At 49.4% G+C, this 16,581-nt stretch overlaps 1 protein-coding gene across 1 annotated transcript in view; it reads right to left on the reverse strand.

Moving 5' to 3' along the window:
• Positions 1-16,581, reverse strand: part of LOC110323791 (calmodulin-binding transcription activator 1) — a 229,194-nt gene that overhangs the window by 117,155 nt on the left and 95,458 nt on the right. The window lies entirely within an intron of this gene.

Raw genomic sequence — 16,581 nt, forward strand, 5'->3', positions numbered from 1 at the left:
TCACGTGCAAAGTCGGGTAGCCCAGACTCATCTCCCTCATCTGTGGGCTGGAGCCCACATACCTTCCTCTAAACCAAGGCTTCCCAAGGTCAGGATCCAAGCCAGAGGAAAACTTCACCCTAGTCTGTAGGCAATGAGTAGTCAGATGACTAGCGGATGGAACACACTGGCCCTTGAGGATGGTGAATGGATGTCTTGTCTGTTTAGCATGGACCTACGACTGGGAGGCTCTGTGCTGGCGTTGGGCATTGCTTTTGCAGTGAGTGACACAGTGTCCCAGTGTCCCAGTGACCCAGTGAATGGCTTAGATACTGGACACCCACTGATCACTCTTTCTTTCTCTAGAAACTTCTCCAGCAGGGTTCTCTAGAATTGCTTTCCCTGTGGGAGCACAGCAAGATGCTTTGCTCTGGTCTCTCATACATTTGTCACTCTTCTCTTCTTTATAAGAAATCGTGGTATGTGGTACTCTTTCTAGGGTCCTAGAAATCTCTTCACCGGGCTCTGTTGGCCATCACTAAATGGACACACACACACACACACATATGCACATACACAGACACACATACATACATACATGCATGTGCACACAATAAACATACATGTATACACATGGACATATACACACATGCACATATACACACGTGCACATACACACATGCACATACACATACATACACTCACATGTGTGCATGTATACATGCACGCACGTACACATACACACAAATGCACGCGCGCGCGCGCGCACACACACACACACACACACACACACAAGTGCTCAGCCTCCTTGGTTAGGGAACCACAGCTCTCGCATACTGTTTGTTTTCAAGTCTCACCACGACTGCCTGGAAGCTGAGAGAACACGCTGGGCTGAGGGCCTTGGCACCCGCCCAGGGTAACTGGGACACCCGTGTTTGCAAAGAAAGCATTTGTGAAGTGTGAAGAAATCCTGAACAGTGCCGTTCGGAGACTGTGTTTAAATTTCACTCAGAATGTTCTATTTTGTGTAGGGGTAGAGTCCCTTTGGCAAAAACACTGGCTGGCATTCTCAAAGCACGGTTGCCATGGAGCCGTTAAGAGACACTAGATACTGAGGGGTGGCAATGAATCATGTCACTGAGGGGGACACTGAGCCGGCAGCTCCTTGGGGGAGCTTCTGGGAAAGGGGATGTTAAAAGCCAAAGTTGAAAGAGGGTGCTTTTAATCCAATGCTGTCACACAGCTTGAGAGAGAGAGAGAGAGAGAGAGAGAGAGAGAGAGAGAGAGAGAGAGAGAGAGAGAGATGCTTGTATGTGCTTTCCTGCTGTCTAAAATTGAGGCTGTAGCACCTGAAGATTTCCATCTCTGGCTTTCCTGTCGGTGAACTTGCAAGCTCTGAGGGGGTTCTAGAGGCTGCCCCGAGAGACTAGGCCACCTAAGGACTCCCCTCCTCTGCTTATCTCAGAGGTTGGTCACTCACTCACCAACAGATGTGTCAGGGTTGGCCTAGGTTTGGGATCTACTGTGGACAAGATGTAGCTTCTGCTGCCAGAGACAAACTATAAATATTTAAAGAAGAAGGTGATTGTGGAGTCTCTAGAAGCAAGCACAGATGACAGGTTAATGGGGTGGAGGGTGACAGGGCACAACTCTTCCAGGGCTCTCAGAGGGGGCTGTGAGGAGAGGAGCTGATGCTGCCTGTGAAATCACAGAGAAGCCACCTGCGGGGAGACACACTCAGGAGGAAGGGAAGGGTTTCAGGACCAGAGATCAAGGATGGGGATGGCAAGGCAGACCCAGGTGTCTGGCGAGCATGCAAGGATACAGCCAGGAAAAGAAAGAACACAGGCATAGAAACAACACTCTCAACCCCCCAAAATGAAGTCTCCAAATTATTTTAAAATTCCCACACGTGGTACATGCTTGCAATGCATTTGAAAGGCTCAAACCAGGGGGCTGCTGTGAGTTCCAGGTCAGGCTAAGCTACCATGTAAGACTATATCTCAATAAACCAAAAAAGGAGGAGGAGGAGAAGGAGGAGGAGAAGGAAGGGAGAAGGAGGAGGGAGAGGAGGAGGGAGAGGAGGGAGAGAAGGAGGAGGGAAAGGAGGAGGGGGAGGAGAAAGAGGAGGAGGGAGAGAAGAAGGGGAGGAGGAAGAGGAAGAAGGAGAGGAGGAGGGGGAGGAGGAGGTCACTTGGAGGTCTGTTCCTGTGGCCCAAAAGGGACTGATAAAAGCCAGTTCCCATCACTGTGGCCTTACGACTAACTTTCTTGTTCCCCGCATCTGGCTTGGCATAGGGCCCAGATTCAGGCTGAGTAAATATTTGCTGAGTAAGTAAACTGGCCCAGGAACACTTTAATGTTGAATGAGGCTCTCTATTGAAGTAGAGATTCAATCTCTCTTCAGAAGGCAAACTTCTGCATGTAGAGATCGGATCACCAGAAAAAGGCTGCTTCTCAAAGCAAGGGAGCCACACAAGATGAACCCAGTTCACCCTGCAGGAAGTCACCAAGCTCCCATTGTTTAAGGCTTGCTCTGCAAGAATAATCTATCTGTCAGTGTGGGCTGTAGAATGGAGGAAAGATGGCTGGGTTCCAAGTAGTCAGTCACTTCCAGTAACGATGCTAATTTTGGAATCCAAAGCTGGTAAGGGAGCAGGGCTCTGTCATTGTCCAGCTTGCTGCTGCATGATGGAAGGACCAGGTGTGGAGCTGACCTTGGCTCATGTCTCCCTTGGGTCACCCTAAACGCTGTGACTTTGGGAAAGTTGCATACTGTCCCTTGCTCCTCCCACCCCTACCGCCTCATTCCACCCAGCAGGGCAATCACCGCGTCTCCTCCGAGCTCCATGATAAGGGTTATGGTGGCTGTCAACTTTCCTGATTTGTTTTAGTTTTTCATATATATATATATATATATATATATATATATATATATATATATATATATGAAAAACTAAATATATATATAATATATATATATGAAAAACATTATATATATATATATATATATATATATATATATATATATATTCATAACTCCTTAATGGACAGCAGTTTTTAGAAAGCCAAAGGCTGGGTGCAATTACAGTGTCACCTGAGGTCGCCCAGAGAAGATGTGTCACCCTGTCCTTAGAGACAAAGGGAAGCTATGACATGGAGGAGCTCAGCTAGTGCCCAGTGTTCTTCAGCCAACCATGACCAGATTAAATCAAATCACCTTCTCAAAGCACTGGTACTGGGGCTGGTCCCTGCTGGGCATCCTTGCTCTACCAAGGGGTGCACAGTTCTTTCCAACCCTCATCTAGTAAGCTTCCCAAATGGTTGCCCATCCTCTCTCATCCTAATGTAGGCTGGTGATGAAGGGTGTCGGCTGGTGTTGCCAGGCAGAGGCACCTGGGAGGAAATTAAATGTTTAGTTTTCTATTAACTCTGCAGTTAATTAACTTTGCAGGACAGTGTTTACCAGGGCTCCCACCAATTCCAGTGTTGGTGATGCACAGGGAGGGATGTAGGATGCTCTGTCTCTCTCCCTCCCTTCTCAGGCTGGTACCTAACTTAGCAAATACTCAGAAGCCAATAGTGAATGCCTGGCACCCCAGACTGTAGTCCCTCAGGGAATCTCTTTGGTGCTTATGGGACCAAGACAAGATAAAAATCCTGTTGTCGTCTGTCTGGAGGGTCTTGAGTTTTCTGGCATCTGCTGGGGACATGTCCAAGAGCTGTTGGCTTCTCAAGAGCTGGTAGCCTCTTGTTCTTGGGTCATCCTTAGGAGAGGCTTGCTTAGCGCCCTTTCTCCCTGCTGTGTGCCAGCCCCTCGCCAGTACTTGGTTGCCTCCTGTGAACTTTACCTCTCTTCAGCATCCACTCCCTCTTGTCCTGTCTCCCAGGATGCCCCTGACATCTCTTCCCACCTGCTCTTGACAGGACAGCCTTTGGCTCGGCCTCGACTGTCAAGCTTAATTTCTCAAACATAGGCTTTGTCTCCCACTTGACTAACCCCAGAACAGTGAGTGTGCTTCAGCTAAGAACTGGAAGATCTCATCCTCAGCTGAAGGCTGCATGGAGGGCCCTGCTCCAACCATGCCTGTACCACGCCCCTTCCCTCCAGTCCTCTGCCTCCTCATTCCATCCAGTCCTGCCGGATACCCAGTCACAATGGTTGGGATAGACGCGGTGGCTGAGCATGGCCCTGCCTTCTAATGGTGGCAGTTTCCTCGAAGTGACCGCTCTTTCTCTATACGCCTATGTATACTTGTAGGAGGTCAAAGGAAGCCCTTCGAGAGAAAAGAAGGACAGACAAAGGCAGGTTTGTGTTTTCCAGTTTCTAGCCACATCTAGCTGACAAACCATCTTACTTTTGTAGCCTCCCGCATGGAGCAAAGCATTATGGGAATAACCTGGATTTGTGCCTTAGCTCTGGCTACTGAGCATGAATAGGGTTAGGACTCCCAGACACTTCTCTCTCGTGACACGGACATATGTAAGAAGAACCTGGGTCCTTGGGGACACGACCTAGCCCTCTATCCACTAACCTTCCTGCAGACAGCTCCCCTGGGGCTTTGTACCACCGAACCTGTGGAAGGTGTGGTTTTTCTGCATAAGGGTGGGTGGCTCTCACTGGGCCAAGGCAGCAACAGTTGTCAGTGGGTGGAGGGAGGCGAACCGCAGCCTTCCTCCCTCCTCCTTAGCATCTACCTCACATTGCCTGTCTGTACTCTTGTCTGCCTCACACTGGGAGAATCCAAAGACTTGCCGTGGGATAAGTGTCTTAGCCTTCGCTGCTCCCTGGCCTGGCCTCCCTAAAATCTCTCATTAGGATACAAGCTTCATCATCAGATTTGAACGAATCCCTCATTTCCCTGCCCTATATCAAACCCAGGATCAGGTGAAAATAATGTTAATTTTTTTCCTGGAAAAAAATAGATAGCTCTAAATTAATACTCAATAATACCGGGAGCTTTTAAATTGGCATGCACAATTGGGTGGAGCTAACCTAATTCAATAATATCAAAGAAACAGGGAAGTGTTTTAATTATATCATTCTCATAATGGGAGACGAAGCTGGTTACACAGGAGGTAAACACCTCAAGCCACAGAGTTCTCGTGTAAATTGGGCTGACATGGAGGGGGGGCATTTCTTCCTGTCTAGTGATGTTTCCAGATGTGTGCCCCCTCTCTCTCTGTCTCTGTCTATCTCTGTCTCTCTCTGTGTCTCTCTCTGTCTCTCTGTCTCTCTATCTCTGCCTTTCTCTGTCTCTCTCTGTGTCTCTCTCTTTCTGTCTCTGTTTCTCTCTCTCTCTCTTCCATCACAGCCATGACAATCTGGTGAATTAGAAAACATAGTAAAATATCATCAGACTTGGCTGGGACCAATTGCAAGAAGCCAGTCTTGTGGCCTGGGCCTTAAGATGGAGAGAGACAGAAACAAACTACAGCTCATCTTGGGGGTCCAAGGCCTCTGGCTGGGAGAATAAAAATGGCTTCCCAGAGGTTCAGGTTGCCACTGTGTCTGATAAAAGGAGGCCCAGAGGCAAAGCTCCCTCCTTGTATGATGGTCCTGGCTACTGGGGCGTCTCCGGCCCTTGTGAAGCTGGAATCTTCTCTGGCTTGGAGGCAAGGGGCTGAGGGGCTCTTTCCACCCAGCACATAACTAGCCCTTCCATCTTCCCCCATTCCTTTCTCTGTCCCTCTCTCCCTTTGCTCTTTTCTCCCCTTCGTTCCTTAGAGTGCACATATGTGCACACGCAGCACACTCTTGTGTGTCTGTGTGCATGTGTCTGTGTGTGCATGCGGCCATGCATGCATGCACCTATGTGTGTGAATGTGGAGACCCAGGGAGAGGGTGACAGGAGTCTTGCTGTATATCCTTTGCCCTACTCCTTGAACCTGGAGATAGCATCATCCAACTTCAGTGATTCTTCTGGCTCAGCACCCCCATAGGTGTGCATGGCTAAATCTGGCATCGTTTTTTTTAGGGTGAGGACTTGAGACTCAAACTCAAGTCCTCATTCTTGCACAGAAAGCACTCGTATCCACAGAGCCCCCTCTTCAGTCCACAGCTAACACTCTCTGGGCAGGGCTCTGGAGGTGTACCAATAGAAAAACAGAGTCTTGTCCTCAGGGTTTAGAGGGAGAAGACAGGTGATGTAGTAACCACGCAGGTTCTCTGAGATGACCCTGAGGGCTGCTGCTGCTGCTGCATCAGAGCTGCCACAGGAGGACCACTGACTCAAATCTCCTTAACAACCTACCATGCTCATGAAGCAAGGGTGAAATTTTCCTTGGATCATGCTCAGAAGAGCCAGTGTCCATCTGTGCTAGGCCCTGGGCTGCAGGCTTCAAGTGTCTCCCTGCACTGGGCTATCCCGAGAACCTCGCTATGCTTAGCATCAGTTAGGGGCAGAGAAAACAGGTTCAGGGAGGCAAAGAAACTGCTTCTGTCACTGTTTCACATCCTGGCCGGGAGCTTTGATCCAAAGATCACGTTCTCTCATCTGACTAACCTGGCCCTGACGTTGGATGGATGGGTACTTGAGATTCCCGACTCTGCAGTTGCTGGACTGGCTTAGAATCAAGATGGTTTAGGGGCTGGCAAGATGGTTCAGTGGGTTAAGATGCTTGCCATCTACCCTGATGACCCGAGTTTGATCCTCAGGACTCACAGGGTAGAAGGAGAAAGCTGACTCCTACAAGCCACCTTTGATGATGTGTGTGCTGTACACATTCCCCCAGCAAATAAACACACACACACACACACACACACACACACACACACACACACACACCACAATTTGGGACATGAGAGTAAACTTCTAAGAACATAAATCCAAGAATTTATATGTGACCAAAGTCCACAGGGTGACCTTACGACTGAGATTCTTATCATCTCTCTGTCCACATGTCAGATTAGCAGGGAAAGATGCCACTACATGATCTGGGCACCTTGCAAGTGCCTTATTTGCCTTGCAGACAGAAGCAGCCCTGTATTATCTGCAGTAAGTACCTGGGATGGTGGCTAGTCCTCTGGGTTCTTTACATATGCCGTGTCTCCTGTGTGCCCTACGGCATTGTCACATAGCACCAAAGTTATTCTGTCCTTCGAAGTTTTGTGCTCCAATGCTTTCTTGGCAACAACACATTTCTGCACGCTAGAGCTGTGGCTGAGACAAATAAACCTGGTCTGAATGTAAGCACTGTGATCCCAGGACAGCTGATCTGATACACAAGGCCATCACTAAGTGACTAAGGGGCACAACTCATAGAAGTGTGGATGGGATACAGGGAGAGATGAATCATGTGTTGGGTGGGATGCTGTGAACTTTCATCATGATATTCAGAACAGTGTGCAACTTAGAATGTATGAACTTCCTGTTTCTGGAGCCACAGTTGACCATGGTTGTCTGAAAGCAGACACTGGAACTGTGGGTCAAGGGTTATCTACAGAACTGGAATAAGAAGCGGAGGGTAGAGGACTCAGGTCTTTGGGGTACTCATCATAGCTCTTAATGGTGTCCCATCATTCCCCAGGGCATAGAGAGGATGCTTGAAACCAATTCAGGCAGAGCTATGTAGACCCTCAGTCTATATGGGAAAAGGTCAATGGGCTCCCGGAGCTTCCCGTATGTATTGACTGATTCTTTGCTGACGTACCCTTCCCCCTTGGCCTGCTAGATGCCCACCTACACCAGCTCACACAGCCCTCTTAGAGAATGTCACCTCCCTCCTTCAACATTCTTGGGAGCAAGAGACTTTAGCCCCAGGAGAAAGCCCTGTGCAACCCTCCTACACTCACTCCCTTGCGTGGGTACTTCACTTTCAGCACTCTGGAAAGAGCACTGGACAGCCGTCCAGTCTTGCCCAGTTGGCATTGGAGGGGATCTGGTAGAAGAGCCTACCGGGTATGAAGGACTACAGAAAGACTTTTGGCTGTAACTATACGAATATCAGTTGCTTTGATGTCAGGAAATCAGATTCTCAGCAGCCTTGGAGATCAAGGTCAAAATTGCCAAAATAGCTCAGGGTGTCTCTCTTGGCTCCCAGCAGCTCCCACAGGAAGGGCTATCACAGAACGATCAGTGCATGTCACATCTGGTCCCCAGAGCTCAACCCTCCACATCTGGGGAGTGTCACTCCAGGTGACATCTGCAGAGTGGCAAGACTTATTCCAAAGACAGATTTATAATAAACAGCCTCATTTTATAGAGCCCCAAATATTTGCACAAAAATGAGCCCTGCGTATAACTTGCTCCATTTATCTTTCTGCTGTCACTGAGTGTATCTCTATTTTATTACTGTATCTTCTAGTCCCTCCAGCTTCCAAGTGCACCTCTCATTTCCAAAGTCACTGCCATTCAGGCAGTCTTGTCTTCAGCTTCCTTCACCTCTCTCCTTCTGTCTGCTAGGGCCCTGCCCACACCCGCTCACCCAGCAGCCTCTCGGGGTACCCCTCTTTCCCCATCAAGAGCAAACAGTAAAGGCCCTTGGAGAAGAACTCTGCCCATCCCTTCTCCAGTCACTCATTCCCTGGGGCAACGCCTTTTTTCAGAACTCTGGACAGAGCTCCGGAGGCTGTGTTTTAACAGACTTAGCCTTGCAGGGCCCTGGCTGCCTCGTGCAGAGCAATTTGAGATTCTGCTCCCTCCTCCCTCCTCTCTTAGCATTACCAGCGTTATGAAGTAAACCCCAAGTGGTTTCTAACCTCCACGGCTACCCAAGACACAGGCTCAGTAATAGAGCGAGGCGTGTATGGAAAAAGGAGCGATTTTAATTTCAAAGTTCTGCTGACATTCATCGAGGACTCTCAAGGTTTATATAAACAGAACGCCCCGCTTGAAATATCACTTTGAATTCTGTCGGTGCCATCGCGCCTCTAATAGGCTGCTGTTTGGGTTCCTCTCAGCAATGTGAGCCTTTGTGTTTTAATATTCAGAGGCATAAGGAAGCCAGAAAATTATAGCTGGGAAGCTCAGGTTTGGTTCTCCATCATCCAAGTTAAATTTGGCTGAATGGAGGGAAAACGTCCTTTAAAAAGGGATGGTGAATGGGAATAATAATCTCTTACATTTACAAAACACTACACATTTTCAAAGCCCTCTCACGTTCATTATCTTGTTAGATTTCCCTAGCAATCTGGTACAGAGCACCCCACAGATAGTTATAGTGGGGGCCAGATATGGTGGCAGGTCTTGGAAGACAGTGGTGAAGAAAGAAGCTGAGGCTGGGGTGTCAGTGACTCGCTGGTCATTCTGTGGTGTCAAAAATGGTCCGGGTTGGCCAAGGCCAGGACTTGGCAACACCAACATATCGCTTGGTACCTAACCTCCTCTGAACCTCCCCCACATCTGCAAAGTGACTTCCCCCTCTCCTTCTGTCAGACAGACATTCTCCAAACCAAGCAGCATTGAGGGGGTCTCGCCGGGGTCTCTTCTTTTTTAGGAGACCTAACGTTCACAGCATAAAGGAGAGACTGACTCCTAAGGGACAGTAATTGTTTTTTTAGCAAGCACTGTGTTTGTCCTAGAAATGCCTGTCCCTTGACCTGCGTTGGTTCAGGTGACCTTTGCAACTCTGGGATGTGGTCAGCCCCTGACATGGTTAGGCTGCTGCGTGTTGCAGTATGGTCGAGGAGGAGCCAGCTCTTTGTCATCCTGCAATGTGCTTCCAATTTGTCTCCAACAACAACGCCCACCATCATTGAGAGGGGGGACTTGGGTGAGGATGGAGCTTGCATCTCTTTCTAAGGGCCAAATTCTTGGTCCCCTGTCATCTGATCCTGGCTTGGGGACCAGAAGTCTGTGACTCTAACATGCTGGGTCCCAAGACGTCCCCTTTGCTTCCATGACCTGTGGGATGAAATCTCTGCCTTGTATTCTGTCAGTGGCCCAGGCATTGACACAACAGTGCCACCACTCAAGCAAGTGGGCTGTGGTAAGGACAGGCGGCAAATGAGTGAATAAATGAAAAGTGAGTGAATTAGGGGAGAATTTAACTCTTCATTTCAGTGTGTGTGTTCACATGTGTGCATGTATGTATGCATGCGTGCTTATGTGCATGTGTGGACATGCATGTGTGTGTATGTATGTGTGTATGTGTGTGCATGCATGTATGTATGAATGTGTATGCATGTGTGTGCAAGCATGTGTGCATATGTGTGTGCATGTGTGTCTCTATGTGTGCATGTGTGTGCATATGTGCCTGTGTGTATGCATGTGTGCATGTGTGTATGTGTACATGTGCATGTGTGTGCATGCACGTGTGTGTATATGTATGTGTGTGCACACATGCATCTGTACGTGTGTGTACATGTGTGTGCGCATGTGGGTGTGCATGTGTATACATGTGTGTGTGCATATGTGTGTGTGCATTTATGTGTACACATGCATGTGTGTGTGTGTGTGTGTGTGTGTGTGTGTGTGTGTATGTGTAGGTCAGAGGAAAACATTGTAGAGTTGCTCTCGCCTTCCATCTTCTTGTGAGATCCAGGAAATCAAACTTAAGTTGTCAGGTTTGTACAGCAAGGACCTTAATCCATTGAGCTATTTCACTGGATGAGGACTTAACTCTTCAAAGAGGTGTAGGGTGAGCAGCAGAAAGACCTCAGCTATCCAGAGTACAGCTCCTGCCCTGTCTTGAAGTCCTGATGGATCTTCGGTGAAAGTCCCTGTGGCTTCCCAGCATCTCCCCCCTCCTCTCAGCAGCACTGGCAGCTCCCGACAAGCTGGCAAAGTAAATGCATCTGAGGCCAGAGCTTTGGAGGGTCAAGGTGAGAGAGGAAGACAGGAGACCCAGCGCTAGGGCACACCAGGGACTCATTAGATAAGCCTGTTCTGATGTTCATGGCTGAGCTGGACTGGGCAGGTTGATGGTGGATTGTTGCAGGCTCTGTCTCTGGGGGCGGTGTCATTTATAGGTTCTTGAAATTTGTTGCTGTTGATAACAGTGACAAGCTATAAGCATCCCACGTGAGGAATGTTAATAACGCAGGAGGCATTTTTTAAGTGGTGGCTTTGGGGAGCCTTCAGCATGTTAGTGCCAATGGGCTGGCTGTTGGCGCTGTCATATATCTGGAAAGTTATTCTGGGAAGGTCGTGCGGTGACTCCATTGTCATTACATACAAAATATTTCAATTTTCTAGAATAGACTTGGTTGTGGCACCAATGAATCTTCATCTCTTCTCCTTTTATGTCCCTGCTTGTCTCTGGTGTCTGGTTTTGTGTAAGCAGAAGATAGACAAACAGTAGGTGGTTCCGGCAGGAGTGGGATTCTGCATAGCAGAGCTGTGGTGAGGGGGGTGGTGGTGGTGAGAGAACAGATGGGTCTCTGAGGACCTCTGGGGGAGGGGTCACAGCTGGTCCAGCTGAGGGATCTTAAGGCTCCTCACACACAGCTGACCCCTGGCTCACCTGTTCCCCAGACACAGCTGGAACCTTTAGCCTGGGTCTTTAGTTCTTCTGTTTTTGTTTGTTTGTTTGTCTTTAAGATTTATTTATTATTATATCTAAGTACACTGTAGCTGTCTTCAGACACACCAGAAGAGGGCATCAGATCTCATTACAGATGGTTGTGAGCTACCATGTGGTTGCTGGGATTTGAACTCAGGACCTCTGGAAGAGCAGTCAGTGCTCTTAACCGCTGAGCCATCTCTCCAGCCTGGTTCTTCTGTTAAAAACCTTTCTGTCCAGCATCTCTCAGGGCCAGCCCTCCCTCAAGGCTGTTGCCTCTGATTGGGAGCCTGAGCAGTGGAACATCTGGCATTCATCAGAGCTCCCTCGTGCCCCAGCTTCCATTTCCTACGGGGCAGTGGGCTTAAATCCTGTTCTATTTAACTTGTCTTCAATCTGACATCACTGTGGGTGAGCACCATGCCACATCGACTCCCATAGGTCCTAAAGCAGCTGGCTGCCTCCGTGCCTCCTGTCTCCTGTCCTTCAGAGTTGACCCCCAGTACCTCTCTCGACCTCCAGTCTGACTTCCCACATGTGAGGACCACCCAGGGCATCAGCCTGGGCTGATCACCTCATGAGCCTAGACCTGCTGCTCTCAAGTCTCCTCAATACTTTCCAGTGAGCCGGACACGTGTATGCCTTGCATGACTGAGGAGACAGTGGCTCAGCTTAGGCTCTATTCCCGAGGGGAACTGCTGATGAGCAGGATGCCAGAGCTGGAGTTAGACATTCCTGCCCAGGGCCTCCCTCTTGGTCTCTGCTGGGCCCTTTAATCAATGGGTTATAGGTCTGTAGAGGGCCTGATGGGGGCAATGGAGACAACTATCTTGAGAAACTATCCTGAAAGGAAGATGAGATACATGGACTCGTTAAGAAAGGATGCAGACTATCTCGACCTCACACACATCCTGGTTAGGTTCAGGCCAAGTGTTCTTCTTCCTTGGAGATGTGACTCGGTGGCAGAAACCTGCTTGTCTCTCTCGCCTCAGTCCTCCAAGCTGACCCCTCCCTTGGCTTCAAACTCTTTAGTATAGGCCTTCAGCAAAGGATTCAGCCCCCAGATGTGTAGCGGCGACAAATGAGATACTTGCCTGAGACACCAAAAGTCAGGGAGGGCACTGTTATGGTTAATCTCTATCTGGAATCAACTGAACTCCAATCATTGGGCATGACTGTGAGGGATTTTCTTGATTGGATCATTTGACAGGGAAGACCCGCCCTCAATCTGGGCCACACCTTCTAGTGGCATGTCAATCAAAGGACACGGAAGAAGGAAGCTTTTGCTTTTTGCCTGCCTGCCCTCGGCCTCACAGGCAAGTTTGTCTATCTTCTTGCTGAGTCTTCCCTTTGCTGGTGTTAGAATCTACTTCTTGAGGATTCCAATATAGATCAAAGACCATCAGTTTTCCAGGAATCCCCTGTGACTCCAGCCCCACATTGAAACTACTCAGACATCCGGGCTAACGGACTGAATAACTACCAGACCCTCCTTGGTGTGTCTGTCAGCTGGGAGACATCCATTGTTTGACTACTCAGTCCATGGCCTGTAAGCTATTTAAATAAATTCTATATTTACATCTACATATAAAAATGAATGTATATTCATTCTATCAATTCTGTTCCTTTAGAGAACACAAATCCAGATTGTAGTACCAGAATGTTGGCCACAGGGTTCCGGTTTTAGAGTCATGAAGAATATATCAATAAAGGGACTGTGGAATCTTTCTTGACAGTTAAGGAGAGCCACTCATGCCAGCAGATGAGTGCCAGGGCAGTCCCTGCGTGAAGGTTCTGAGAATGCAAGAGACCCTGAGAGGCCATTGCATGAAGCTGTGAGGATGAAGCTGGAGCCATGTTGGAGACCCTGAGATGTTAAGAGATGCTGGGGCCATGGGCTATCTGCCAAGGAAAGCTGAAACAGGTAGAACCAACCAATATATAGAGAGAAACCTCAGCGGCAGCGAAGCTGGAGGGGTGGAGCCATCTAAGCCAGCGGTTCTCAACCTCCCCAACTGTAGCCCTTTCACAGGGCTCTTCATGTTTCACAGGGGTCTTCATGTTTCACAGGGGTCTTCATGTTTCATAGGGCTCTTAGGGCTCTTCATGTTTCAGTGACTCCCAACCGTAGACTTACTTTGTTGCTACATTGTAATTATAATTTTGTTACTGTTGTGAATTGTAATGTAAATCTCTGATGGGATGCAAGTATCTGATGTGCGAACCCCTAAGGCGGTCATGACACACAAGATAGGAGACACTGATCCTAAACTCTTTGGCATCTGACACGGAATTGGGAGATTTTGAGTTTTCCCTTCTCCACTTGGCTCTTCCTTTGGTCCAGGATTGCCTCACTATATACCCATCCCTCCCCTTCGGAATACTAATGGATACTCCGTGCCATCATTATATGTTGGAAGTATCTAATTTGCCTTTTGACTTTACAGGGGTTACAGCTAAGAGATTGCCTCACATCCCAGAAGAGGCTTGGACTGTGGTCTTTCAAACAGTGTTGCGAGAGTAAATGTAATTTGTATCGTGATCTTGCCAGGAGACTCTAGGGGTGCAGGGAGTGGACCGTGGTGGGTTGGAGGAGAAGGACTTCCACAAGTCTCAGGCATTTGGACACTTGGACTATGTGGGTGATGATTGCAAGGTGTGGCTTTGATGAAGGAAGTCACCGGGGTGGGCTTTACAGTTTCAAAAGACTCCAACAATCTTGAGTTAGCTCTCTCTGCTTCCTGTTTGTGGACTAGATCCGAACTCGCAGCCGCTACAGGTGGTGTTGATGGATTTCTATTCTTCCTGAATTGTAAGCCCCAAATATACCCTTCCTCCCGTGAGTTTCTCTGGTCAGGGTGTCTCAGCACAGCAACGGGAAAGGAACCAATGCATACACGAAACCCTTAACTATGAAGATGATATTTAACACAGTGTTCCAAACCACTGGACCTACTGTGGAAAGCGCATGTTACAAGTGAACCTGTGTTTTAAACAGACAGGATCCATAACCTAACTTCTTCCCACTGTCACACCTGACCCTCCTGGAGACCTGGCTCTGAGCTAGTAGCTTCTCCCTTTTCCAGACACTCAGGAAGTGAAGTGATTTGCTCAGAATAGCCTGGGTGATAAAGGGCAGAGCTGGGAGCCCGCCCAGGGCATGGATCGTGGCCACTGAGCTTCACAGTGGCATGTCGGTTGGCATTCGTGCCCAGTGATTGTCACTCCTGGGAGGCGCCTGCCCTTGCCTCTCCTCATGTGGGTTCCTCCCAGGGTTCTTTGTCCTTGAGGTGCTATTTGACCCCCTCTTGTATGCTGATGGTGTGTCTACCCACGTAGGCAGGACGATACCCCGTCCTTGCTGCAGTGAGCTTGAAGAGCATTTAGGAAGGGAAGGAAAAGCTGCTGCCCTTCTCAGAGGGTCAGGTTCCTGCTTCTAGGAGCCACTGGGTTGTGGCTCTGATGGTTCCCACATGCCCTCTCAGCCGCTGTGTAGCCTCGGGGAAGTCTCCACCTCCACTACAAATCAGGCTAGAAAGATTCTGGGGTCGGATGTTACAGAGTCATGCGGTTAACTCTGTGGGTTGCTACTCTCAGGAGGAGACACAAAAACCAGACAGAAGGCCACGTGGTCAGGAGCACAGACCTGGTACCTTAGACCCCTGGGGTAAACTATCCCGACTGGAAGCAACTTAGGGGAGAAAGGGCTAATTTTAGCTCACAGCTCAGAGTTCTCGTCTGTCATGGCACAGGGTGGGGTAGGGGTAGGGGGAGCCACAGTGGCACAAGCAGGAGGAGGAAGACAGTCCTATGCCCCCTGAATCAGAAGCAGGGTGGGGAACGCATGCTCAGCCTGGTTTCATTCAGTTCTGGGGCAGCACAGAAAGGGGTGCTGCCACATTCAGTGTGGGCCTTCACAGCTCAGTTACCGTAATTAAGGAAATCCCCCCACAGGCACCACCACAGGCCACTCAGACAAGGACCTCCATGCGACTCCCTTCTCAGGTGATCCGGGACCTGCCAAGCTGATGAATGAAAATTACCCTGCACCCCTGGCTTTGTCCCAGCCTCTGCTCAGCACACTCCATGCACTATTGTCCTTGAGCTGTTGTGGAGGTCTGTTCTGCGGCCACACCGTGGCACACTCGCCGTGAGCTCAGAACACCTGTCATCACTCCCAGGAGACCCTCACAGCCTTGAGGTCTCTGGCTCACAAGTCTTCCCCCAGAATGTAGAAATGGTTGTGCAGCTGTGTGTAATCTCCCCATTTTCCTGTAAGTCACCCTAATTAAGCCCGTTGGTCCACCAAGCTAGACAGGGATGGTCTGTTGTTGGTGCTCCCTCTGGGGTGAACAGATGTTTGTTCATGTCTCCCCCCCCCAAAAAAAATCAGCAACAGGGTAATGTTTACCAAGGGTCCTGAGTAGGAGCCCAACATTGTGAGTGTACCCAGAAGCTGGTCAACAGGGCAGGGGAGGACTGCTCTCAGATGCCAGGGGAGGACTGCTCTTAGAGGCTGGGGGAGGACTGCTCTCAGATGCCCAGCCTTTCCCATGAGAGCCTGCCCATAGATCACTGTGCTGAACTGTGTGTGAGCATAGGGGTTGGGGAATGTGGTTAAGGAATGCCCTGGAGTCTGCCAGCAGATGGCGGCGCCTGGCCCCTGTGGCAATCAGTTTGGTTGCAAGCCACCTAAGTACATGCTTGTCACCATTTGGTGCCTTTGGTGAGGGCCCATCTCCTTGAGCCTTATGTATAGAACAGGGAGGTTCCCAAGAGCATGGTGACCCGTTTAAGGTCATTTCCTCTGTTGATGTTGACAACCAAACTGGGATCGGGGCTGGGGGATGTGGCTCAGGGTTTCAGCTCTGACATCCTCCACAAGGTCACTGGGGGTGTTGTGACAGCTGGAACTCTTCTGTCTTATTCTGCTTGCAGGCTGTGCTGAGGCTTGGTTGAGATCAGCTCACTCAGCAGGACTGGGCCTGGGTCCCCAGGGAGGGCTCCAGGGTCCCCATGTGTCCCCAGGGGGCAGGGATGCTGCCCTAGCTTGCCTTTCCCCAGCTCGCCCTTCAGAGGGGGCTTTGATTCGCTGTTAACCTAGCAGAGCCTCATGAATCATTCATGAAGATGCTCCGACGAGATCATTATTTTGAG

Source organism: Mus pahari, chromosome 6, assembly GCF_900095145.1.
Source record: "Mus pahari chromosome 6, PAHARI_EIJ_v1.1, whole genome shotgun sequence".
NCBI classification, from domain to species: domain Eukaryota; kingdom Metazoa; phylum Chordata; class Mammalia; order Rodentia; family Muridae; genus Mus; species Mus pahari.